The following is a 26,008-nucleotide window of genomic DNA, read 5'->3' as shown; positions in this document are numbered from 1 at the left end:
TGAAGAATTCCTTAAGAAGAATAGATCTCGGCCCACCATCCCAATGCCTCCGTCTCAAAACAGCAACCTCCAACTGCCCTTAGTCTGCAAGGCAGTCCTTTCAAATGCGATGACAACGCCGGGACCTTCGTTGCCTATTGTACGAGCTGAACTTTTGTGCTCATCAATTCAACGCTCTTTCCATCAACTCATCTTGTCTTTTGACGCTTCGTGTTTTGCGCTCCTTTGACTATCGGCATATCGGGTGACTGCAAACACTGAAGTTCTTGCTTACGGAGTGTGGAACATTGTTTTCAGATGACGAGACTGACGCACTACCAATTACGCCAACAAGCCCAGCTGCAGTACACACACCGGAAAGTTTGCCTCACATGGATTTCAGTCGCCCGTTCCCTAATCTTTAGACGCCCTCTGCTGAATGTTGCATTTGCCTTTTGATCTCACCGATACATTTTTGGTCTGTTTCTGTTGCGAGTCCGTCTTTCAGATCTCACCAAGCACAAGTCTCTGTGGCTGAAGTGGCCTCTCTGCTTCAGCATCGTGCCCTCACTCAGCCATTAAAAATGTCACTCGGACTTCTGACATGCTGACATGAAATGTCAAGAGAGAGGGGCGGAGTGACGCTTAAGCCAGAGAGAAGATGAAAAGGGGGCGTGGCTGCGAAACGCTTGACAGCTGCACGATGCTCTCCATGTAAGGCGGGACCACAGGCTAAAGGACGCCTTTCGGCACATCAAGCTCTAAGCACACACCTGGAGGATGCGGGAATTGATCCTGCTATCTCCCACATGCAAAGCAAGCGCTGTACCATACAAGCCAACCCCCCTCGCTGGGACTTATGCCTCGGCGTCACCTAGTGCCGCTTGTTCCCCTCTTACCGGGCACAGTTCACTGCCCTTCGTCTGCAAGGCAGTCGTGTAATTGCAGCTTTCTTGACTTATTGATGAAGGTCTGACTGGACGAGCGAATGGCGCCTCTCCCCATCCTCAAGCTCGCTGACAGATTGAAATGGAAAGTGCTGCTGTGGCTCGTTGGTCTAGTGGTATGATTCTCGCTTAGGGTGCGAGAGGTCCCGGGTTCAACTCCCGGACGAGCCCTCGTGTGCTCTTTTCCTCCTCTTCCACAAGACTGGGAACTGATATCCACATCACTTCGCAGAGTCTGCTTATGGCAAACGATGGAATGTGACTAATGACTGAACGAGCCTGGTGAATTCTCATCACGTGGCACAATGAGAGCGTGCAGTCAGCTGTCCAAGGCGGCAACCTCATTGCTCGTTCAAAAGAACACGTACTGAAAACTCATCACCACTGTGTCGTAGATGAGCACCGCGATCGCTTGTTGTCATGCGTCCTTACTTGGGAAATGCAGAAGCAAAAACTGCCCTCTCTCAGCCACCGAAACGTGTGCGGCTCGCCTTGCGCTCTCTGCGCCTCACATATTTGTCGAGCTGTCTGCTCTTCTTTCTGTTGAAGTAATCAAGTTACGGGGCGTCCTGCAGCCTATGATGTTCTCACTGAGAGCTTTCAAGATTTGAAGGAAAACTACGAGCTTGATGGCTCAAGCCGAACGAATGTGATTGTTAAGCAATCGATGATCAAAAGCACGTCTTCTAACAATTCGTGAGAGTATTATCAGCACTGTTTTCACTCGGATATACTTTTCACTTGCTAAGCTGACAAATTGGACGAGAAAATGCCGGAGACGCACTCAGTGCAGACTGAGGTTGGGAAGGAGGTGTGGCCCTTCAACGCTTGACAACTGAAGGACATTCTCTCCGCAACGGAGGAGCACCTGTCAGAAGTCGCAGAAGCTAAACAAGAGCACCGGGCTTCCGGAGATCCAAACTCAGACCTGGAGGATGCGGGCATCGATCCCGCTACCTCTTGCATGCTAAGCGAGCGCTCTACCATTTGAGCTAATCCCCCTCGCTTCATGCGTCTCGGCATCATGTCTTACCGCCTCTGCCCCTCTTACCGGGCACCGCCCACTGCCCTTGGTCTGCAAGGCAGTCCTTTCAAGTGCGATGACGACGCTGAGACCTTCGTTGCCTATTGTACGAGCTGAACTTTTGTGCTCATCAATTCAACGCTCTTTCCATCAACTCATCTTGTCTTTTGACGATTCGTGTTTTGCGCTCCTTTGACTATCGGCATATCGGGTGACTGCAAACACTGAAGTTCTTGCTTACGGAGTGTGGAACATTGTTTTCAAGTGATCGCTGTTCTGTCATGTTGACGCCGAGTGAATCTTTCTTTGGCAACATGGGCAGGCTGACAACAGTGCGAGCGAAAGTAATGGCAAATTTCTTGACTTATTTCTGAATGTGAATGTTCTTTAGAAAAGGGATGCGGCGTTGCTTCTCGCCCGTGTAAAGGTCACGCATTCCAGACGTGGTTATGAGCGAACAGTTGCCGCAAGTGTTTGAAAAGAGCAAGAGAGGAAGCAGCCCTGCCCCGTGTGAGGATCAAACTCAGGCCCTTCAGATGACGAGACTGACGCACTACCAATTACGCCAACAAGCCCAGCTGCAGTACACACACCGGAAAGTTTGCCTCACATGGATTTCAGTCGCCCGTTCCCTAATCTTTAGACGCCCTCTGCTGAATGTTGCATTTGCCTTTTGATCTCACCGATACATTTTTGGTCTGTTTCTGTTGCGAGTCCGTCTTTCAGATCTCACCTAGCACAAGTCTCTGTGGCTGAAGTGGCCTCTCTGCTTCAGCATCGTGCCCTCACTCAGCCATTAAAAATGTCACTCGGACTTCTGACATGCTGACATGAAATGTCAAGAGAGAGGGGCGGAGTGACGCTTAAGCCAGAGAGAAGATGAAAAGGGGGCGTGGCTGCAAAACGCTTGACAGCTGCACGATGCTCTCCATGTAAGGCGGGACCACAGGCTAAAGGACGCCTTTCGGCACATCAAGCTCTAAGCACACACCTGGAGGATGCGGGAATTGATCCTGCTATCTCCCACATGCAAAGCAAGCGCTGTACCATACAAGCCAACCCCCCTCGCTGGGACTTATGCCTCGGCGTCACCTAGTGCCGCTTGTTCCCCTCTTACCGGGCACAGTTCACTGCCCTTCTTCTGCAAGGCAGTCGTGTAATTGCAGCTTTCTTGACTTATTGATGAAGGTCTGACTGGACGAGCGAATGGCGCCTCTCCCCATCCTCAAGCTCGCTGACAGATTGAAATGGAAAGTGCTGCTGTGGCTCGTTGGTCTAGTGGTATGATTCTCGCTTAGGGTGCGAGAGGTCCCGGGTTCAACTCCCGGACGAGCCCTCGTGTGCTCTTTTCCTCCTCTTCCACAAGACTGGGAACTGATATCCACATCACTTCGCAGCTTCTGCTTATGGCAAACGATGGAATGTGACTAATGACTGAACGAGCCTGGTGAATTCTCATCACGTGGCACAATGAGAGCGTGCAGTCAGCTGTCCAAGGTGGCAACCTCATTGCTCGTTCAAAAGAACACGTACTGAAAACTCATCACCACTGTGTCGTAGATGAGCACCGCGATCGCTTGTTGTCATGCGTCCTTACTTGGGAAATGCAGAAGCAAAAACTGCCCTCTCTCAGCCACCGAAACGTGTGCGGCTCGCCTTGCGCTCTCTGCGCCTCACATATTTGTCGAGCTGTCTGCTCTTCTTTCTGTTGAAGTAATCAAGTTACGGGGCGTCCTGCAGCCTATGATGTTCTCACTGAGAGCTTTCAAGATTTGAAGGAAAACTACGAGCTTGATGGCTCAAGTCGAACGAATGTGATTGTTAAGCAATCGATGATCAAAAGCACGTCTTCTAACAATTCGTGAGAGTATTATCAGCACTGTTTTCACTCGGATATACTTTTCACTTGCTAAGCTGACAAATTGGACGAGAAAATGCCGGAGACGCACTCAGTGCAGACTGAGGTTGGGAAGGAGGTGTGGCCCTTCAACGCTTGACAACTGAAGGACATTCTCTCCGCAACGGAGGAGCACCTGTCAGAAGTCGCAGAAGCTAAACAAGAGCACCGGGCTTCCGGAGATCCAAACTCAGACCCGGAGGATGCGGGCATCGATCCCGCTACCTCTTGCATGCTAAGCGAGCGCTCTACCATTTGAGCTAATCCCCCTCGCTTCATGCGTCTCGGCATCATGTCTTACCGCCTCTGCCCCTCTTACCGGGCACCGCCCACTGCCCTTGGTCTGCAAGGCAGTCCTTTCAAGTGCGATGACGACGCTGAGACCTTCGTTGCCTATTGTACGAGCTGAACTTTTGTGCTCATCAATTCAACGCTCTTTCCATCAACTCATCTTGTCTTTTGACGCTTCGTGTTTTGCGCTCCTTTGACTATCGGCATATCGGGTGACTGCAAACACTGAAGTTCTTGCTTACGGAGTGTGGAACATTGTTTTCAAGTGATCGCTGTTCTGTCATGTTGACGCCGAGTGAATCTTTCTTTGGCAACATGGGCAGGCTGACAGCAGTGCGAGCGAAAGTAATGGCAAATTTCTTGACTTATTTCTGAATGTGAATGTTCTTTAGAAAAGGGATGCGGCGTTGCTTCTCGCCCGTGTAAAGGTCACGCATTCCAGACGTGGTTATGAGCGAACAGTTGCCGCAAGTGTTTGAAAAGAGCAAGAGAGGAAGCAGCCCTGCCCCGTGTGAGGATCAAACTCAGGCCCTTCAGATGACGAGACTGACGCACTACCAATTACGCCAACAAGCCCAGCTGCAGTACACACACCGGAAAGTTTGCCTCACATGGATTTCAGTCGCCCGTTCCCTAATCTTTAGACGCCCTCTGCTGAATGTTGCATTTGCCTTTTGATCTCACCGATACATTTTTGGTCTGTTTCTGTTGCGAGTCCGTCTTTCAGATCTCACCTAGCACAAGTCTCTGTGGCTGAAGTGGCCTCTCTGCTTCAGCATCGTGCCCTCACTCAGCCATTAAAAATGTCACTCGGACTTCTGACATGCTGACATGAAATGTCAAGAGAGAGGGGCGGAGTGACGCTTAAGCCAGAGAGAAGATGAAAAGGGGGCGTGGCTGCGAAACGCTTGACAGCTGCACGATGCTCTCCATGTAAGGCGGGACCACAGGCTAAAGGACGCCTTTCGGCACATCAAGCTCTAAGCACACACCTGGAGGATGCGGGAATTGATCCTGCTATCTCCCACATGCAAAGCAAGCGCTGTACCATACAAGCCAACCCCCCTCGCTGGGACTTATGCCTCGGCGTCACCTAGTGCCGCTTGTTCCCCTCTTACCGGGCACAGTTCACTGCCCTTCGTCTGCAAGGCAGTCGTGTAATTGCAGCTTTCTTGACTTATTGATGAAGGTCTGACTGGACGAGCGAATGGCGCCTCTCCCCATCCTCAAGCTCGCTGACAGATTGAAATGGAAAGTGCTGCTGTGGCTCGTTGGTCTAGTGGTATGATTCTCGCTTAGGGTGCGAGAGGTCCCGGGTTCAACTCCCGGACGAGCCCTCGTGTGCTCTTTTCCTCCTCTTCCACAAGACTGGGAACTGATATCCACATCACTTCGCAGCGTCTGCTTATGGCAAACGATGGAATGTGACTAATGACTGAACGAGCCTGGTGAATTCTCATCACGTGGCACAATGAGAGCGTGCAGTCAGCTGTCCAAGGCGGCAACCTCATTGCTCATTCAAAAGAACACGTACTGAAAACTCATCACCACTGTGTCGTAGATGAGCACCGCGATCGCTTGTTGTCATGCGTCCTTACTTGGGAAATGCAGAAGCAAAAACTGCCCTCTCTCAGCCACCGAAACGTGTGCGGCTCGCCTTGCGCTCTCTGCGCCTCACATATTTGTCGAGCTGTCTGCTCTTCTTTCTGTTGAAGTAATCAAGTTACGGGGCGTCCTGCAGCCTATGATGTTCTCACTGAGAGCTTTCAAGATTTGAAGGAAAACTACGAGCTTGATGGCTCAAGTCGAACGAATGTGATTGTTAAGCAATCGATGATCAAAAGCACGTCTTCTAACAATTCGTGAGAGTATTATCAGCACTGTTTTCACTCGGATATACTTTTCACTTGCTAAGCTGACAAATTGGACGAGAAAATGCCGGAGACGCACTCAGTGCAGACTGAGGTTGGGAAGGAGGTGTGGCCCTTCAACGCTTGACAACTGAAGGACATTCTCTCCGCAACGGAGGAGCACCTGTCAGAAGTCGCAGAAGCTAAACAAGAGCACCAGGCTTCCGGAGATCCAAACTCAGACCTGGAGGATGCGGGCATCGATCCCGCTACCTCTTGCATGCTAAGCGAGCGCTCTACCATTTGAGCTAATCCCCCTCGCTTCATTCGTCTCGGCATCATGTCTTACCGCCTCTGCCCCTCTTACCGGGCACCGCCCACTGCCCTTGGTCTGCAAGGCAGTCCTTTCAAGTGCGATGACGACGCTGAGACCTTCGTTGCCTATTGTACGAGCTGAACTTTTGTGCTCATCAATTCAACGCTCTTTCCATCCACTCATCTTGTCTTTTGACGCTTCGTGTTTTGCGCTCCTTTGACTATCGGCATATCGGGTGACTGCAAACACTGAAGTTCTTGCTTACGGAGTGTGGAACATTGTTTTCAAGTGATCGCTGTTCTGTCATGTTGACGCCGAGTGAATCTTTCTTTGGCAACATGGGCAGGCTGACAGCAGTGCGAGCGAAAGTAATGGCAAATTTCTTGACTTATTTCTGAATGTGAATGTTCTTTAGAAAAGGGATGCGGCGTTGCTTCTCGCCCGTGTAAAGGTCACGCATTCCAGACGTGGTTTTGAGCGAACAGTTGCCGCAAGTGTTTGAAAAGAGCAAGAGAGGAAGCAGCCCTGCCCCGTGTGAGGATCAAACTCAGGCCCTTCAGATGACGAGACTGACGCACTACCAATTACGCCAACAAGCCCAGCTGCAGTACACACACCGGAAAGTTTGCCTCACATGGATTTCAGTCGCCCGTTCCCTAATCTTTAGACGCCCTCTGCTGAATGTTGCATTTGCCTTTTGATCTCACCGATACATTTTTGGTCTGTTTCTGTTGCGAGTCCGTCTTTCAGATCTCACCTAGCACAAGTCTCTGTGGCTGAAGTGGCCTCTCTGCTTCAGCATCGTGCCCTCACTCAGCCATTAAAAATGTCACTCGGACTTCTGACATGCTGACATGAAATGTCAAGAGAGAGGGGCGGAGTGACGCTTAAGCCAGAGAGAAGATGAAAAGGGGGCGTGGCTGCGAAACGCTTGACAGCTGCACGATGCTCTCCATGTAAGGCGGGACCACAGGCTAAAGGACGCCTTTCGGCACATCAAGCTCTAAGCACACACCTGGAGGATGCGGGAATTGATCCTGCTATCTCCCACATGCAAAGCAAGCGCTGTACCATACAAGCCAACCCCCCTCGCTGGGACTTATGCCTCGGCGTCACCTAGTGCCGCTTGTTCCCCTCTTACCGGGCACAGTTCACTGCCCTTCGTCTGCAAGGCAGTCGTGTAATTGCAGCTTTCTTGACTTATTGATGAAGGTCTGACTGGACGAGCGAATGGCGCCTCTCCCCATCCTCAAGCTCGCTGACAGATTGAAATGGAAAGTGCTGCTGTGGCTCGTTGGTCTAGTGGTATGATTCTTGCTTAGGGTGCGAGAGGTCCCGGGTTCAACTCCCGGACGAGCCCTCGTGTGCTCTTTTCCTCCTCTTCCACAAGACTGGGAACTGATATCCACATCACTTCGCAGCGTCTGCTTATGGCAAACGATGGAATGTGACTAATGACTGAACGAGCCTGGTGAATTCTCATCACGTGGCACAATGAGAGCGTGCAGTCAGCTGTCCAAGGCGGCAACCTCATTGCTCGTTCAAAAGAACACGTAATGAAAACTCATCACCACTGTGTCGTAGATGAGCACCGCGATCGCTTGTTGTCATGCGTCCTTACTTGGGAAATGCAGAAGCAAAAACTGCCCTCTCTCAGCCACCGAAACGTGTGCGGCTCGCCTTGCGCTCTCTGCGCCTCACATATTTGTCGAGCTGTCTGCTCTTCTTTCTGTTGAAGTAATCAAGTTACGGGGCGTCCTGCAGCCTATGATGTTCTCACTGAGAGCTTTCAAGATTTGAAGGAAAACTACGAGCTTGATGGCTCAAGTCGAACGAATGTGATTGTTAAGCAATCGATGATCAAAAGCACGTCTTCTAACAATTCGTGAGAGTATTATCAGCACTGTTTTCACTCGGATATACTTTTCACTTGCTAAGCTGACAAATTGGACGAGAAAATGCCGGGGACGCACTCAGTGCAGACTGAGGTTGGGAAGGAGGTGTGGCCCTTCAACGCTTGACAACTGAAGGACATTCTCTCCGCAACGGAGGAGCACCTGTCAGAAGTCGCAGAAGCTAAACAAGAGCACCGGGCTTCCGGAGATCCAAACTCAGACCTGGAGGATGCGGGCATCGATCCCGCTACCTCTTGCATGCTAAGCGAGCGCTCTACCATTTGAGCTAATTCCCCTCGCTTCGTGCTTCTCGGCATCATGTCTTACCGCCTCTGCCCCTCTTACCGGGCACCGCCCACTGCCCTTGGTCTGCAAGGCAGTCCTTTCAAGTGCGATGACGACGCTGAGACCTTCGTTGCCTATTGTACGAGCTGAACTTTTTTGCTCATCAATTCAACGCTCTTTCCATCAACTCATCTTGTCTTTTGACGCTTCGTGTTTTGCGCTCCTTTGACTATCGGCATATCGGGTGACTGCAAACACTGAAGTTCTTGCTTACGGAGTGTGGAACATTGTTTTCAAGTGATCGCTGTTCTGTCATGTTGACGCCGAGTGAATCTTTCTTTGGCAACATGGGCAGGCTGACAGCAGTGCGAGCGAAAGTAATGGCAAATTTCTTGACTTATTTCTGAATGTGAATGTTCTTTAGAAAAGGGATGCGGCGTTGCTTCTCGCCCGTGTAAAGGTCACGCATTCCAGACGTGGTTATGAGCAAACAGTTGCCGCAAGTGTTTGAAAAGAGCAAGAGAGGAAGCAGCCCTGCCCCGTGTGAGGATCAAACTCAGGCCCTTCAGATGACGAGACTGACGCACTACCAATTACGCCAACAAGCCCAGCTGCAGTACACACACTGGAAAGTTTGCCTCACATGGATTTCAGTCGCCCGTTCCCTAATCTTTAGACGCCCTCTGCTGAATGTTGCATTTGCCTTTTGATCTCACCGATACATTTTTGGTCTGTTTCTGTTGCGAGTCCGTCTTTCAGATCTCACCTAGCACAAGTCTCTGTGGCTGAAGTGGCCTCTCTGCTTCAGCATCGTGCCCTCACTCAGCCATTAAAAATGTCACTCGGACTTCTGACATGCTGACATGAAATGTCAAGAGAGGGGCGGAGTGACGCTTAAGCCAGAGAGAAGATGAAAAGGGGGCGTGGCTGCGAAACGCTTGACAGCTGCACGATGCTCTCCATGTAAGGCGGGACCACAGGCTAAAGGACCCTTTTCGGCACATCAAGCTCTAAGCACACACCTGGAGGATGCGGGAATTGATCCTGCTATCTCCCACATGCAAAGCAAGCGCTGTACCATACAAGCCAACCCCCCTCGCTGGGACTTATGCCTCAGCGTCACCTAGTGCCGCTTGTTCCCCTCTTACCGGGCACAGTTCACTGCCCTTCGTCTGCAAGGCAGTCGTGTAATTGCAGCTTTCTTGACATATTGATGAAGGTCTGACTGGATGAGCGAATGGCGCCCCTCCCCATCCTCAAGCTCGCTGACAGATTGAAATTGAAAGTGCTGCTGTGGCTCGTTGGTCTAGTGGTATGATTCTCGCTTAGGGTGCGAGAGGTCCCGGGTTCAACTCCCGGACGAGCCCTCGTGTGCTCTTTTCCTCCTCTTCCACAAGACTGGGAACTGATATCCACATCACTTCGCAGCGTCTGCTTATGGCAAACGATGGAATGTGACTAATGACTGAACGAGCCTGGTGAATTCTCATCACGTGGCACAATGAGAGCGTGCAGTCAGCTGTCCAAGGCGGCAACCTCATTGCTCGTTCAAAAGAACACGTACTGAAAACTCATCACCACTGTGTCGTAGATGAGCACCGCGATCGCTTGTTGTCATGCGTCCTTACTTGGGAAATGCAGAAGCAAAAACTGCCCTCTCTCAGCCACCGAAACGTGTGCAGCTTGCCTTGCGCTCTCTGGGCCTCACATATTTGTCGAGCTGTCTGCTCTTCTTTCTGTTGAAGTAATCAAGTTACGGGGCGTCCTGCAGCCTATGATGTTCTCACTGAGAGCTTTCAAGATTTGAAGGAAAACTACGAGCTTGATAAAAGAATCAATTTAAATGTTTCTTGAAAAACGGATCCTTCTAAATATCGGAAGTCCAACGTCTCATGGAAACTGTCTGTGTAACGGTCTAACGTGATAACGTGATAACCACTACACTCTGGAAACGGTGGGAAATTGTGCCCAGTGGCCCAGTGCTGAGCTACGCAAATGCTATTCAGGGGCTATTCAGGGGCCAATGCTATTCGATGTGAATTGAATGCTATTCAACTCGCCAATGCTATTCAGGGGTGGAAAAGGGTGGAGCCGTGTGTGTCTTTTGTTCAAAGACACCCCCATCTCAGAGCCGGAAGTACAGGCCTTCCTCCCGCAGGTCCACAAAGATGTTATTTTTTAAGAAGATTCTGCGAAAGTCGGCCATCCGCCTCTCAGCCCTGCAGTAGGCCAGGCTGAGAGAGAAGCAGTCCTTCACCCTGGCAATGCACAGCCTGACAAGGTCTGGCTTCAGGCCATTGTACATCATGAGGTTCCTCCTCTCCCAGACAGCTGTCCTCGTTAGGCTGAGGAGGAGGTTCACTAAAATGGCGTTAACCCCCCTCTCAGACCCGCGGTACCCAAAGAGGAACAGCTCTTTCCAGGGCACCCCGTCAAGAACAGCTCCTCGAACAGAGCGAAACAGGCCATCCAGCAGATCCGTCAAGTATGCCCTGGCTCGAGCTGGGGGAAGATCTTACCCCAGAACACCTCTGAGACCGGCACTCTGAAGCGTTTCGCCACCATCAGCCTGTAGAACATGCTGGTGGTGAACCCCAGGAGGTCCACCCCACGGTCCCCCCACTTCACCCTCAGCTCCGGCCAGGCTGGGCCTGCTGCCCCGTCTTGTAGATGGAGCTTCTCCAGCCAACTGTCCGGGAGACCGAGTTTGAGCTGCTCGTAATCCTGACGGATCTTACTGACAGGCAGCTCGTCGTCGACCTCTCGCACAGCGTCGACAATAGCCTAGGTGGGCAGAAATCCGTCCTTTACTTCATAAAGAAGATCCTTGACCTTGGATATGCCAGCCTCGTAGAGCTGCCTGTTCCATCGAGACACCAGCAGGGGGTCGAGGAACAGAGGCTGTTCCAGAATCTGGGCCCGGGTCTCCGGCGTGTAGGAGACATGCTTGGACATGAACTACCCCCTCGCCAGCAGGACCTCCCTGTAAAAGGAGGGCAGATGTTTTATCAACCCCGGAGTCAGCCTCACCAGGAGAGTCTCCTGCCCCAAGCCCCCGCAAGTCTCGAGGTAGCTTCCCATACCAATCTTCCAAATGCTGACATTATCCAGGTCAAGGAACTTCTTCACTACTTTCAGCCTAAAGCTTTTCAGCTTCAGGCCTACATCACACAGCTTCAGCCCACCCCTGGAGATTTTCCCAATGAGGGTGTCATGAGTGACCCGCGGAGGCTTCCCCTCCCACACGAATCCCACCTAATCTCATTCTCTACCCGTTCAGGAAGAGGCATCACAGACAGTGGGTACCACAAGAGGGACAGGCACAGTGTGTTAACGAGCAGGACCCTTCCCTTCAGGGTCAGGGACCTGTGTCTCCACCGATTTAATTTGCCCTCATCTTAATGAGCTTCTCCTTCCACAGGAGAAGCCCAGTGGCCTGCTCATCAGCGTTAATGTAGATGCCAAGGACCTTCAGGTGACCCGTCTCAACCCTGAAAGGGTAACCGAAGAGCGGGGCAAGGTCTGCCCTCCCCACCGGCATGACCTCAGACTTCTCCAAGTTTACCTTGGCGCCCGAGGCAGCGCAGTAGGCCTGCACCACCTCTAAAATGGCCGAGATCTCCGCCACCTCTGCCAACGTCAGTCTGGTGTCGTCAGCATATTGGTAGATCAACGAGGTGGCGGTGCCCCCAGGCAAGGTCACTGGAAAGAAGCTCGTGAGGGAACCATTCACCTTGACACAGCTCACGATCCCCTTGTACACGAGCCTCACCCAGGAGATGAAGGCCTCGCCGAAGCCAAAGCTCTTCAAGACCTCAAACAGGAAGGAATGCTCCACCCTGTCGAAGGCCTTCTCCTGGTCCAGTTTCAGGACGTATCCACCCCTCGGCTGCTCCCGCATAAGGTCCACAACATCTCTGATGGAGCACACCGTGTCCGCGATGTCTCTCCAATTGACGCAGTAGGTCTGCGAAGGCGACAGGATCCTGGGCAGAACCTTCCCGAGCCTGAGGGAGAGAACACGAGTTAGTATCTTATAGTCTGTGTTCAACAGACTGATCGGGCGAAAGTTTTTCAAAAGGGAGGGATCCCCCTGCTTTTTGTAGACAAGAGAGATCACCCCCCTTCTCATAGATGGGGTCAGAGCGCCGGTCCTGGCAATCTCCTGGAACACCTCCAGAAGGAGGGGCCCCAGGGACTGCTGAAAGTGTCTGTAGAGCTTGGAGGAGAGCCCGTCCCACCCAGGGCTCTTGTTAGGAGACGAGCCCCGAAGTGCTTCAAGCACTTCCTCCAAGCTCAGCGCACTGTCACAGAGCTCACGATCGCTCTGTGACAGGCGGGTACTCACCCAAGCCAGCATGGCCCAGGTCTGCTGCTCATCCACCACTTCGGCCAGAACAAGGCGCTATAAAAAGAAAACACCTCATTCCTAACGGCCTCGGGGGCAGAGAGCCGCACACCGTCCTCTCCCACCAGCTCCTCGATGAAGGAGCTGCGCTGCCTCTCCTGCTCCAGGCCGAAAAAGAACATCGTGCTCTTATCGCCCTTGGCAAGATACTGGGCTCTGCTGCGCACCCTGGCTCCTCTCCACTTCTCCTCCTCCAGGGCTTGTAGCTCACCCCTCAGCTCCAGCAAGAGCTCGCAGCCCCCGCCGTGATCTGCCAGGAGCCCGAGCTCTGAGGTGATCCGAGCCCGAAGCTGTCTCTCCCGCCTGGCCTTCTCCCGCCCCCGGGACAGGCCATACTAGATACTGAACTCTTTGATGGCGTACTTGAGATTATCCCACCAGACCAGCTTTTCTGACCTATACAGGGGACACTGCAGCTGCTGCCGGATAAGGTCTTCTATGCCCTGACAGAATGAAGCCTCCCCAGGAGCGCCTTATTAAAGCACCAGAGGCCGGGGCACCGGTCCTCCTGTGCCCCTGCTAGAGAAAAGTGAAGCACAGCATGGTCGCTCAGGGTCATGAACACATAGCGCATCTGGCTCAGGCACGGGAAGAGACTCATGTGCCCCTGCAACAGGTTGATCCGGCTCTGTCTCAAGACACCTTCGACGACCTGCCGCCGAGAAAAGTCCCTCCGCGCACACTAAGCCTGACGCCACGCATCCACGAACCAGTGAGCTTCCACACTGCGCTCCAGGAAGCTGCGAGCAGCACTGCTCTTAAAGGTCATCCCAACCGCGACATCGAGCGCACTCAGTGCACAGTTAAAATCTCCGACGACCAGCCCTGGCTGCTGAAAGCAGCTCGCCTCCAGCTGCTTGAAGAAGGCGAGCCGCTCAGCTTCCCCATTGGGGGCGTAGATGTTGCTCAGCAGCACGGACTGTCCAGGAAACCCAAGACAGACCTGCAGGAGCTGGCCCTACGTGTCGCGGTGCAGGAGCCTTGCGCTCTCGTACACTCCCCTCCTCACCAGCACAGCCACCCCCCTCCTGCACAGGCTGGAGGTGTTGCTGTAAAACAGCTCCCCGTCCCACTGTGCTCGCACCTTCCGGACACACTCCTCGTCCCAGAAGGTCTCCTGGAGGCAGACAACATCCGTCCGCCCCAGCAGAGCTAACACTGCCCCCAGCTTTGCTCAGTCCCTCAGCCCGTTGGCGTTTAAAGAGGCGAAAGTTGCCATCACGCATATGGCCATAAGAGTGAAGTTAATTCTCCGGTCCTCACAACAGTTCCCCCGCCCTTTCTGCCACATTCTCATTGCCAACACTTGCCGCTTCCTCCCCACCTCCTGTCTCCGCCACCGCAGAGACATCAGGGATGGGTCTGCGGACAACTCTTGAACTGGGCTTCAGGTTGGGCTGAGGCCTGACGTGGTGCCACTGGATTCCAGCCTTCGAGGGCCCAGGCGGTTGTACCCCGGCTTGCCCACAGCTGGGGAACCGCTGACGGTGATGGTGGTGGTGGTGCTGGTGCCGTTGCCTCCTCCCTCTGCCTCTCTCCCTGCACAGGCTTGGGTGTCAAAAGCCCACTGGTACGCTGAGGGGCAGCCTCTGGTGGTGGTGGTGCCCGTAGGATCTCAGCTGCACCACGCTGCACCGCCGCATGTTGTGGAGCAACCTCCCTCTGCTTCTCTTGCGGCACAGAGTGGGATGCAGCAGGATTGTTAGGGCAACGGGGCGCCTCTGCTGGTGGAGATGCTGGCTGGTCCCCGGCTCCTTTCTGCTGCGCTGTACCCAGGATTGGAGGGGCCTCCTCTGCCTCTCTCCCATCACCGGCTGGGGCGTTGCTGGCTCACTGGGGTCCTGGGGCGCCGCTGCTAGCAACTCTCCATGCTCAGCTGCAGTGGCCACTCGTAGTCCATCTTCAACCCCCTCAGCGTTGCGGGCAGCTGCTCCTGCGGCGGCTGGATCTTCCGGCTCTGGCTCGCAGTTGCAGCTCATGAGCGCATGGAGGCAGTCCGGGCACTTGGCAGCGGTGCATTTCCTGGCGCGATGGCCGGGCTGTCTGCACTCATAGAAGAGGAACTCAGGGCAGTCCTTGGCGATGTGCCCCAAGTCCAGGCAGACATGACACACCCTTTGTTGCTGGTCGTGGAGGACCCTGAAGTACTGCCCCCCCTCTGCCGTGGCGAAGCGGGTGCTGTATGGCAACGAGGCTACATGATCGGGAAAGCGAATCCGAACAAACCTCGTGCCATCAGCAATGGTGGTCCCGGGGTAGTGGCGCATCCTGATGTCCGAAATGACTCTCACCCCCCAGCTACTCAGCTTCTCCTTGATAGTCTAATCTGAGATATATGCCGGGAGGTGGAGGAAGGACACCACTACCTCCTTCCGCTCCAGCCAGCGGCAGTAGCAGGGTGTGCCCTGCACATCCAGCCCCACAGCCACCGCGTCCGCATGTTCTTTTGAGTCCAGAGTCAGTTCAAACTCTTTTGGCGTCTGGGGGCGGCAGGCAAAAAGAGAGCCCTCCCCACAGACGCCGTACACAGCTGCGATAATAGCACCCGCAGACGGTTTCTCCACGCCGCTCACATCCACCACAACAGTATGCGCCCTTGCAAAAACCCGCCAGGGGGGTCGGTCCAAATTCCTCATCTTTCTCTTACCTACACTACAATAACATTCTCTGCCTCCATGTTTTTTCCTTCCATTAAAACACAAACAGGACTCAGAAAGCAACAAAAAAGCAACAAAAAAACCCCAAAAGTCTCTCCCCTCCCCAAACAGAGCTAGGCTGAAGGGGAGGGCTTCAAAAATCAACCAAAAACACCAAAAAAACACAAAAAAACAAAGTCTAACTTAAGACAAACAAATCCTCTGTTCCTCTTCTTCTTCTCCTTCTTATAGAGAGAACAGCTCCGTCACCTCTTTTACGACGCTGCTTTTTTGAGAGCTGCTGCTGTGCTTTGACATCTGAGCTCTGTGGAAAACGATCTCAATACAATTCTGAAAAACGCGACTCCCCGAACGCCAGCCGAACAAGTCTCCACAGCGGAAGCGCTGTGTCTCTTTTCAGCTGGCGATAAACCTTTCCTCGATCCTTTGCGGACTTGTAAAACTGTTCATGATCAGTTTTACAAGCTCCTGCGCTTAAAAGCTTACAGCACCTGGTATTCCCAGGCGGTCTCCCATCCAAGTACTAACCAGGCCCATCTCTGTTTATCTTCCGAGATCAGGCATGCTCAAGGGGGTGTGGCCGTAAGCAAGAGCAAGGATCGCTGGCACCCTTCTTATAGAGAGGACAGCTCCATCACCTCTTTTACGACGCTGCTTTTTTCCCTTGCGTTTTTCTCTTCTTCCCACGTTCTCTCTCTTCACTGCCTTCGTCCCCGCTCTATTTCACTTCAACCTTTCACTCTTGCTTCCTTCCAATGAGGACGGAGCTGCGGGAGAAAGGGCGCTATAGAGGATCGCTGTGGAGAGCTGCTGCGGTGCTTTGACATCTGAGCTCTGTGGAAAACGATCTCAATACAATTCTGAAAAACGCGACTCCCCGAACGCCAGCCGAGCAAGTCTCCACAGCCGAAGCGCTGTGTCTCTTTTCAGCTGGCGATAAACCTTTCCTCGATCCTTTGCGGACTTGTAAAACTGTTCATGATCAGAATAAAAAAAACGCTCACGCTAATACACAAGCACCCGTGTCTCGCCAGAGCTGACAAATAAACAGACGGACAAGCCGCACTGCACTTGTGAACAGGGGAATGAGCGAGCGAGCGGGGATAGGGCACCTCCTGCGCTTAAAAGCACCTGGTATTCCCAGGCTGTCTCCCATCCAAGTACTAACCAGGCCCATCCCTGTTCAGCTTTCAAGATCAGGCATGCTCAAGGGGGTGTGGCCGTAAGCTAGAGCAAAGCTCGCTGGCACCCCACTTATAGAGAGGACAGCTCTGTCACCTCTTTTACGACGCTGCTTTTTTTCCCCTGCGTTTTTCTCTTCTTCCCACGTTCTCTCTCTTCACTGCCTTCGTCCCCGCTCAATTTCACTTCAGCCTTTCACTCTTGCTTCCTTCCAATGAGGACGGAGCTGCGGGAGAAAGGGCGCTATAGAGGATCGCTGTGGAGAGCTGCTGCTGTGCTTTGACATCTGAGCTCTGTGGGAAACGATTTCAATACAATTCTGATAAACGCGACTCCCAGAACGCCAGCCGAACAAGTCTTGAAGTGGAAATCTAATAAGTAAATTGATTCTTAAAATGTAGAGAGCTTTGCAAGAAATATATTGGTGCTTTAAGATGTAGCGGTGAGGCTTAAATAATAAGGCAGAATTAAGTGTTTCTGAGCTTCCCAAATGAGGCCCCATTTCTCTGTTCATCTCTGTGGTGCAGCCACAGAGAAACTATTCATGCAAGATGTTATCTTTTGATAAGGACAGCTCCCACAGGGGGATGCACTTAGCTAAGCCTGGCTATCATGATCAATGGTCATCCATTGGCGCCTATCTGTTTAGGGAGTGCCAGTTGGACATCTGGACTGCATTACTAAGTGTCAGGACTAAGTGACTCATATCTCACCTTGATCAACCAATCAGGGACTGGTAGGGCCGAGTAACCCACGTGGGACTCTGATGCCCATGGAACTTTCAGCCAATCAATGAGCTGAAGTTCCTCCAGGTAAAACAGGCAACACAGAGAGCCTGGGAGATTGAGATTCAGATTCAGATTCAGACAAGATTCAACAATTCTAAAGGGAATTCAAAGGAGAATCCCAAGGGCAGGACATTCTCACAGCGCGCCTCCTGACCATCCTGAGACTCAGCCCGGACAACCACGGAACGGCCAGTGTGTCCGAGTGCCAGAACTTTCCTTTGTTCTAAGAGTCTAGAGTGGAGGTTGCCAGAGAGTAACCAGCAGCAGGCCTCGTGAACAGGTCGGAACTGTGGACAGCTGAATCACTATTCAGAACTAGCTCTTCATCAGGAACGAACCAGTCCTCTTCCTGACTTGCTGGGACCCACAGTCATCTTTTCTCCTGTGCACAAACTTTGCTAGTTAAGCCAACAGTGAGCATCAGCAGCGCACCGTCGCAAGCCGCACAGCACAGCCTGGCACGGAGCCAGAGAGCGCGGATTGGACAGCAACAGCCTGCAACTGTTTCTTTGTGCCCGCAGGAGATCTGAAATCCCAAAGATTGGATGAGTATTCAACTTCAATGCATTACAGCTCGAGAATTCAATTGTTATCCAAACCAGTTGATATCAATTTAATTCCTAAGAGTTATGTACTTGTTTGAGTATCTAATGTAGAAGTTGTAACCAAGTTCACTTTACGAAACGGTCTTAATGAATGATATACTGAATGTATGTCCTCTTGATATGTGTAACACTTTGTAACTGATTGAATATATACCTTTTGTATTCTGATAACCCTCTCGATAAGATCTGTTAGGTTTACATGCATATTCTATGTATTAATAAATGTATCCTCGTGTGTTAGTACCTGTGTGTGTGCGTTGTTTGAGTTATGTCGCATGGTTGGATTCTAAAGCCATCAAAAGAATGAACTTTGTGATTTACTGCTACAATTAATAATTGTCTCAGTAAATGCCCAAACCCTACAGAACTGGTGCCTTCAGAGACCCACTATGATTACATATTTGGCGTCCCTGGACCGGTTTTCCCTACATTATTTGGCGTCCCTGGGTCAGCTTAATCTACAAAGATAATATATTTCAAGGATGTAAATGCTGTGCTACAGTACGTGCAGAATTTTAGAAAACAGTGTATCAACAAAGTACACTGTTTAGGTTACTTTAGAAGACAATGTACCAAAACAATATATGCTTTCTGGGTCGTTAGAATTAGCTGAAAGTAACTGATTAGCTTTGAATAACAAATCTAGTGCTTCTTCTCTCGCTTTTTGATGTAATCAGTTTTCTCTTAGGGAAAGGGGAACTTTTAGAAAGGACAAAGCGCTGAGCTTTTTTACAGCGCAACATCTTTTAAAAACCCTGTACTGCTTGTAACAAATTGAGTCTCTGGTTGCACTTTGCGAAGTGGCAGCAGGGCTTGCAATATTGAAATAAAGACCTTACTCAGGTGAGAACTCTCTCTTGTGGCTTCCTTGATAGTTCCATGACAATTTGGGGGCTCGTCCGGGATCAGAAACCTGAACGCGAACGGCTGCTGAAACTCCATCTGGACCCTGACAATTTTAGCAAAATTGGACGAACCTCAGAGGATAAATTGTTTATCCTTCCAGAGACGCGTCTGGAGAATTGGCAGCTGTCTGACGCCAGTAAGTGATCCTTAAAAATTAATAGTTTGAGAAGCGAGCCACAGGGGTGTTCTCACGTGGGTTTGATTAGTCTGGGACTCATATAAAGAACTTATCTTAACACAGACGTGTGGTTTTTGCTCTGCGGAGTAGTTGATGTGATAAGGTTCTAAGTAAGGCACCGATTGGTAAAAATGGGAAATTAAAATTCAAAGATGAAAATGGGACCGAGCAGTCCAGCAAAAGTACATGTACGACAAATTCAGAGAAACAATTATAGCCTGGGTTAGAGTAAAAAAAATGTTTTATGTTCATGAACTGTAAAGCTAGGGTAATAGGTGTAAGGGAACTTGCACATAATTTATATATGATAATTAGGGGCCCATAACTATGAAGGATCTTTGTAAGTGAATCAGAATGGACAGAGGAAAGTTGAATTAGGAAAAATAAGTTTTCTGAAGAAGGGGAAACTAAGAAGAGAAGGAGAAGAACGGAAAGAAAGTGAATTGGAAAGCTTATGTAATGGAAAGAGAAATCACAGAAATAATGGGAAGCTTCAAAAAAGACTAGTCTTGAAACTAAAGAACAGCAAGCTGCAGCTAAAGTCATGACCATGCCTTCTAAAAAGAAAAAGTCTCCACCAAAACTAGAAAGCGGTCCGGAGCCAAAGCCTTTTCACTTGTTCGTGAAATGCCAATGTGCACTTTAACAGGTCCAGAAGGAACTCCAGCATATGTACATTGACATTGGTCTCCTAGTGAATTATTTGCATTAGTTAAGTCTTTTCCTAAATTGCCTGATGACCGTAAAGAATTTTGAAGAAAGGCAAGCCTTGTTCTTGATTGTCTTAAGCCTAATTACAGTGACATAACCTTGTTGCTAGATTATATTGTTCCTAAAGGTTTACAACGTCCTCTAAAAAGGAGGAGGCAGATTGGCGGATATGTAACCCAAATGATGAAGAAGTATCCATCTAAATTAAACCACACGGACATGGAGAGGAAAAGTTAGGCGACCGCTTCTAAAAAGAGGTAAGGACTCCTCTTTTCTAAAAAGTCCCTTGTCCTCTCCATGTTGCTGTGGTGCTGAAGCAAGTACAACAGAAAAATGAGTTAATGGTGTATGTGTTTTTAGATGCCTGTTTTGTGAAGGTGGGGTAGAAAAAAGGGATTGCTGAAGGAATAGCGTCTCGCCCTGCCCGTGCGAAACAATCCAGGTGTTGCATCCTGGTACACGACTGCAGTATGGCTGAAGGTAGTAACTAGAACTGTACTCACAGAAGAGCCGAAAATGGTAACTCGATTCAACTGTGTGTTTAAAGCCAGGATTTGGAACCTGGTCCGTGATCCTGAATTGTGATAGTTCGTCAGTTTGTCTCGACTGGGGGGTTCCGCGGGGCGCGTGGGAGAAGTGAAAATGGTTTGGTGTGAAGAAAAAAAAAAGTTTGATTAATCCAAAGTGAAACAAAGAAATATGTCGGACGGAATTTAGGCTGAACAGGAATGTAGAAAAGTGCATGAACATTTGGATAAAAATAAACAATATTTAGAGGAATATTTGAGAATTCAACAGAATATCATAGATGAGACACAAAAATCACTGATGGAAAAGCTAAAAGCAATGGCTGAACGAAACGAAGTTATATATGCAGAAAAAGAAACAGCAAAAGAAGAAATAGAACGCCTTAAGAGAGAATCTAGGAGAAGGGTGGGAATTAGTGTGGAGATTTTTGAAAGAGCATTACCCACCGAAAACTGATTAGACAGCATGTCAGCAGAAGGAAGTGAGGATGTTTCAGATTTTACAGAAAGGTTTATAGCTTTATGGATATTATACTCGGGGTTAGCCGATGAGAAGGAAGTGAATGAAGATACTTCCACAGTAATAAAACAAATTTACTTGAGTGGGTTGATGTTGCTGATGATAAAACCTGATGTTGCCAAGAATGTACAACTATGCTTTCCTGATATTACGGACAGCGGAGACAGATTTGATTTAATAACTCGTGAAGCATGCATGCAGAAGTGCGAGCGCTGCAAATGGGGTAAAAAGACTCCCAAGGAGGAGAAAAGGGAGCCGCCAGTTTGTTGAAATTATTGTGCGACTTTAATGTTATACCGAGATATAAAACCCCAAAGACAAAACTACTAATAAGCTGGTGTACAGTTACTAAAAAAAAGGTGTTTTTTGGAGAAATTGTAAGAAAGAGGCTTGATTTCACAATTAAAGAACATGTCAGAAGCTGAAACGAGAGCCGTGCGTGAACTAACAGTTTTAATCTAGTAAACCCCTCTGTAGCCTTCCTAAATTAATCTCAGGATTTAAATAAAAGTGAAATAATCTTACAGTGTGCAGTAACTGGGGGACACAGGAGCACAGCTGTCCTGTTTTTAGACTAAAACAGCATAAAGATGTGATATAAAGTTTTCTAACGGGTAACAGGAGGCTACAGGAGAAGGGGTGCAAGGGTTGTGTTTAAAGCAAATATAAGCTGTCACAGTCTGCTTGGGAAAAGATGTACAGTTTCAACTACTGATGTGGGTGGGGGACACCCCAGACCTATTTTAGGCCCAGACCGCAGCATTTTATAAGGAATTACTGCATGAAATAGCATTTATGTAAACTAACTCAATAGAGTTATGTGATATTGTGATTGTTTTACCTAATTACGGAATCCATAAGGCCGGGCTACTCCAAGTATTGGATCTAAAGAGGAAAAAAAGGAGTATAAAACCAACTACATGATAAAGCCAGGGTGAATGCCTTCTCAGAACGAGCTTGTCCAGTGACGTATTGGTTTAAGGGGGGTAGTGCAGTCTAAAGACAAAATTGCCTTGACCCCTGCAGCACAAACTGTTTTTGATGTTTTGAAACAAGCTTTCTTGCAGACACTGGCCCTGGACTGTATTCCCTCAGACTGATCATCTGCATGTAATCTGTCTGTAAGTGAAAGAAATGGGTTGTGAGCCGTTGTGCTGGTGCAGGAGCATGGAGATAGGCATCGTCTGGTGGGTTATTATTATTCAGGACCCCTTGATGCGGTGGCCAAGGGGCCGTGTTTATGTGTTGTGCAGGCTACCTGCCTGGCTGTATAAACTGTGAATAATCTGGTGTAGAACTAGCAGACCGAATGAAAATATTTAATTGAAACTTGTAAATATGCTAAATGGAAAATTGTAGCAATTTATATAGACTGTATATATACATTTGGTGTATGCCACAATTTTGGATGGCAGTGAAGGAATAGGGATTTCCCCAACATGGAAGGGACTCCAATCAAGAATGCTGGGTTTGTCTCTGAACTGTTAGAAGCTTTGCAGCTACTGACTGAAGTAGCTGTGGTAAAGTATAAATCACATAATAAAGAAATGTTTCCAGTACCTCGAGGGAACAACTTTGCAGATGTAGCTGTCAGGTGCACAGTCCTGGTAGAACAGGAGTCTGAGACCCCTGTGAGACCTCTGTTGGTGAAAAGGGGACAGCTACAGGATATTCAGGCTGAGGCCTCTAAAGCAGAGAAAAGGACATGGTTAGAAAAGAGTGTGGTGCTGCCAGCACACTGGACGCTCTGCATGCCCTCACAGCCTAATGCCCTTTGTAGCTCGACTAATGCACTGTGTCGGACACCTGGGTGTGAGTCAAATGGTGTGCTGGTTACCCAAACCTGGGTGGGGACCGTGTTTGAAGCAGTAGCCACTTATGTGGCATCTCAATGTGATGCTTATCAAAGGAACTCAACTACAGTTCAGGTGCAGGTGCTACAGCTCAAAAGGCCTGCTCCTGAGAAACCTTTCATGCAGTACCAAATGTTTACAACCTTGGCTCTTATAATCTGTTTTCCCAGTGGGTTGCTGTCACTGCCCCTGTGTCTACCAAACACTTGATGATGGAGATAAGCCCTTGGTGGGCACTGCCCTACCGCATGTATTATGATCAAGGGACAGGCTGTGGCTGGATTATTCGGGGTGAGATGGACTGAGATCACCCTCAGTCTGCTAGAACAGTGGAATGAAGGAACAGAAAAGATTGACTAGACATCAGACTGAAGGAACACCATGGGATGCGGGCTGGATCAAACAGAACTGTGTAATAGAGCCTGTTTGATATCATCACAGGCCAATCAACGAAACTTCCTAGAGGGATGAATTTGGCTAATGGATTGTTGAATTTGCTAATTCTCTATTGTAGTATTGTAGGTTGTTAATTGAAGAGGTGCACGGGGCTGGTGAACAGGTGCTGGACACTTGGAGACCTCCAGTAGAGGGAAGACACGACCTGATACCTGGCGAGTGGGTGTGGGTGAGGAAGATATACCCTGCCAGATGTTGCAACCCTGCTGGGAAGGACCATATCAAGTGCAACTGACTACCGACTCTGCCATCTGAGTGACAGGATGAGATCGCTGGATCTACGCATTGCGCTGACACCGAACCACTGCACCAGAGACTGAGTGAACATTATTATATTGTCACTGTTTCTGTGTTTGTTGAGCTTCCTGAGGGGGGGTGACAGTGTACCTGTTAAGTGTAAGGAGTTTTACTTTAATAAATGGGGATATGGAATCAATACTTTTTCAGTCAGCCACAAATAATAATCAGAGCTCCTGTTGGGATTGTATTGCTATAAAAGATCCTCATGGGAGTAATCCCCTTTGGTAGAGGTGATTATTTAGGTTAATTGGCATGGGTAAATAGCCCTGCTTTTAGTCTGAGTGTAACTCAGATGTATTAGAATGGAAATAACTGTATGCTCCTCGCTATAATCACAGTTTTAGGCCATTCTCTATTAGGGTGATAGACAGCTGTTTAGGTGAGCAAAGACTAAACAGTACTTGTATTCTAGACAATTATTAGCAAATTAATGACTTAGCAAAGCACATCTATGATGAAGAAAAATATATATCATAATTATAATCCAGATGATTGGGGCATTGGTGCATGGCTACAGTCTGTGCTAGGATCCTGGAGAGGGTCTCTGGTTCAATACATATTTGTGTGTCTGGTATTATTCGTTATAATCATACTGTTAATATCCTGCTGGAAAAACATGTGGACTAAAGCTGCTGCTTCTGTGCTAATTGTACGCCCTGAAGGGATCATGAAGGTCAAAAAATGATTTCATGGGAAAGGTTCTCTTATCTAGTGGCAGAACCTGATGGGTAGAACAATATAGTTTTAAGGGGGGGTTACCCTTGGGAGTGATTCCCCTAGATGCACATTATTATTATGATTTGTTTGTTCATAATAAGATGTTTTGCAGGAACGGGCCAATGAGAAATTTTACAACTTCAGCTACAATTGTTCTGCAAAATGGCACAGCTGAGGCAGTGGAACAATGTGTAGATTTTTCTAAGAGTTATTACTCTTCTGGTGAAAGACTTCAGGAAAAAGAAGTGGTGTTCACTCAGGTGGAGGGGGCCGTACCAAGGCTGCTGACCACTGCGACTGCTGTGAAAGTCACGGAAAGGGTGCCCTGAATTCATGCCTCCCACTGTAAAAGGGTCACAAACGAACTGAGCAAAGCGCAGGAGTGATGTCTCCACAGGGATAGATGGGGATCACATGCTTGGGACTGATGTGCCCAGCCTTTTTCCTTTTTATGTGGAAGCCTGTCACCACCCAGAAAGAGGAAGAATCTAAATGCGAAGCCTCTTTGTATACAAACTGGCTGAATGAAACTGATAATGAGGGGGATATGAGTAATTTGTGGTATAAACTTATAAATCATACTGTAAAGTTAAAGAAATTTAATGCATCTTGTTATGTATGTGCTTTAATGCCTCATTCTACAGCTTCACCCATTTCTCTCCTGGTTAGAATCACTGTTTGGGCCAGGGGGAATGTTTTTCTTTAAGTTACTAACACCGATTATAGTAGCTGTGATACTTGTCTTCCTGTTTTTGTGTTGCTGTACGACATATTATTCCAATGCTTTGAAATATGGTAATGAATATGTTTGCGTATCAGTATGTTCTGATAAGAACGCAAGAATCCGAAGTATGGGAGCCCCCTGGGAGTCCATATTGTAACGCCCTCGCCTGGTGGTGAGGAGGAAGCGCCCCTAGGCGCTCGTAGTACCGCTGGGCATGCTGGGAGTGGTAGCCGGGGAGAGTCTGAGGGTCAGCACGATGACCAGCGGCTGACCCTACCTGTGTAAATAATGTCCTAGTAATTCTAGTGCCCTGTGTAGTCCTGTAAAAGTATAGTGTGTTGTTAGGTAATTACCACCCTAAATATGTGTACGTGTTCCGTCAGTCTCCTCATGTGTGTGTAGATCCTGTGTTTGGTTTTGTGTGGTTGTAAATGAATAAAGCTAATGTTTGTTTGGGTGGGACGGGCTCTCCTCCAAGCTCTACAGACACTTTCAGCAGTCCCTGGGGCCCCTCCTTCTGGAGGTGTTCCAGGAGATTGCCAGGACCGGCGCTCTGACCCCATCTATGAGAAGGGGGGTGATCTCTCTTGTCTACAAAAAGCAGGGGGATCCCTCCCTTTTGAAAAACTTTCGCCCGATCAGTCTGTTGAACACAGACTATAAGATACTAACTCGTGTTCTCTCCCTCAGGCTCGGGAAGGTTCTGCCCAGGATCCTGTCGCCTTCGCAGACCTACTGCGTCAAGTGGAGAGACATCGCGGACACGGTGTGCTCCATCAGAGATGTTGTGGACCTTATGCGGGAGCAGCCGAGGGGTGGATACGTCCTGAAACTGGACCAGGAGAAGGCCTTCGACAGGGTGGAGCATTCCTTCCTGTTTGAGGTCTTGAAGAGCTTTGGCTTCGGCGAGGCCTTCATCTCCTGGGTGAGGCTCGTGTACAAGGGGATCGTGAGCTGTGTCAAGGTGAATGGTTCCCTCACGAGCTTCTTTC

At 49.5% G+C, this 26,008-nt stretch overlaps 5 non-coding genes and 1 pseudogene across 5 annotated transcripts; 5 read left to right on the top strand and 1 right to left on the bottom strand.

Moving 5' to 3' along the window:
* Positions 1-1,025: 1,025 nt before the first annotated feature.
* trnap-agg (transfer RNA proline (anticodon AGG)) lies at positions 1,026-1,097 on the top strand. Its single transcript has one exon. It is a non-coding gene; the product is annotated as a tRNA-Pro (tRNA).
* A 2,117-nt stretch (positions 1,098-3,214) lies between these two features.
* trnap-agg (transfer RNA proline (anticodon AGG)) lies at positions 3,215-3,286 on the top strand. Its single transcript has one exon. It is a non-coding gene; the product is annotated as a tRNA-Pro (tRNA).
* Positions 3,287-5,403: 2,117 nt separating this feature from the next.
* Positions 5,404-5,475, top strand: trnap-agg (transfer RNA proline (anticodon AGG)). Its single transcript has one exon. It is a non-coding gene; the product is annotated as a tRNA-Pro (tRNA).
* Positions 5,476-7,592: 2,117 nt separating this feature from the next.
* On the top strand, positions 7,593-7,664 carry trnap-agg (transfer RNA proline (anticodon AGG)). The gene has a single exon. It is a non-coding gene; the product is annotated as a tRNA-Pro (tRNA).
* Positions 7,665-9,779: 2,115 nt separating this feature from the next.
* On the top strand, positions 9,780-9,851 carry trnap-agg (transfer RNA proline (anticodon AGG)). The gene has a single exon. It is a non-coding gene; the product is annotated as a tRNA-Pro (tRNA).
* Positions 9,852-16,028: 6,177 nt separating this feature from the next.
* LOC148663213 (5S ribosomal RNA) lies at positions 16,029-16,137 on the bottom strand (annotated as a pseudogene).
* Between the last annotated feature and the right edge of the window lie 9,871 nt (positions 16,138-26,008).

Source organism: Lepisosteus platostomus, chromosome 5 (assembly GCF_059453375.1).
Source record: "Lepisosteus platostomus isolate fLepPlt1 chromosome 5, fLepPlt1.hap1, whole genome shotgun sequence".
NCBI classification, from domain to species: domain Eukaryota; kingdom Metazoa; phylum Chordata; class Actinopteri; order Semionotiformes; family Lepisosteidae; genus Lepisosteus; species Lepisosteus platostomus.
The sequence above is the reverse complement of the archived record's forward strand: the minus strand, read 5'-3'. Positions and strand labels throughout refer to the sequence as shown.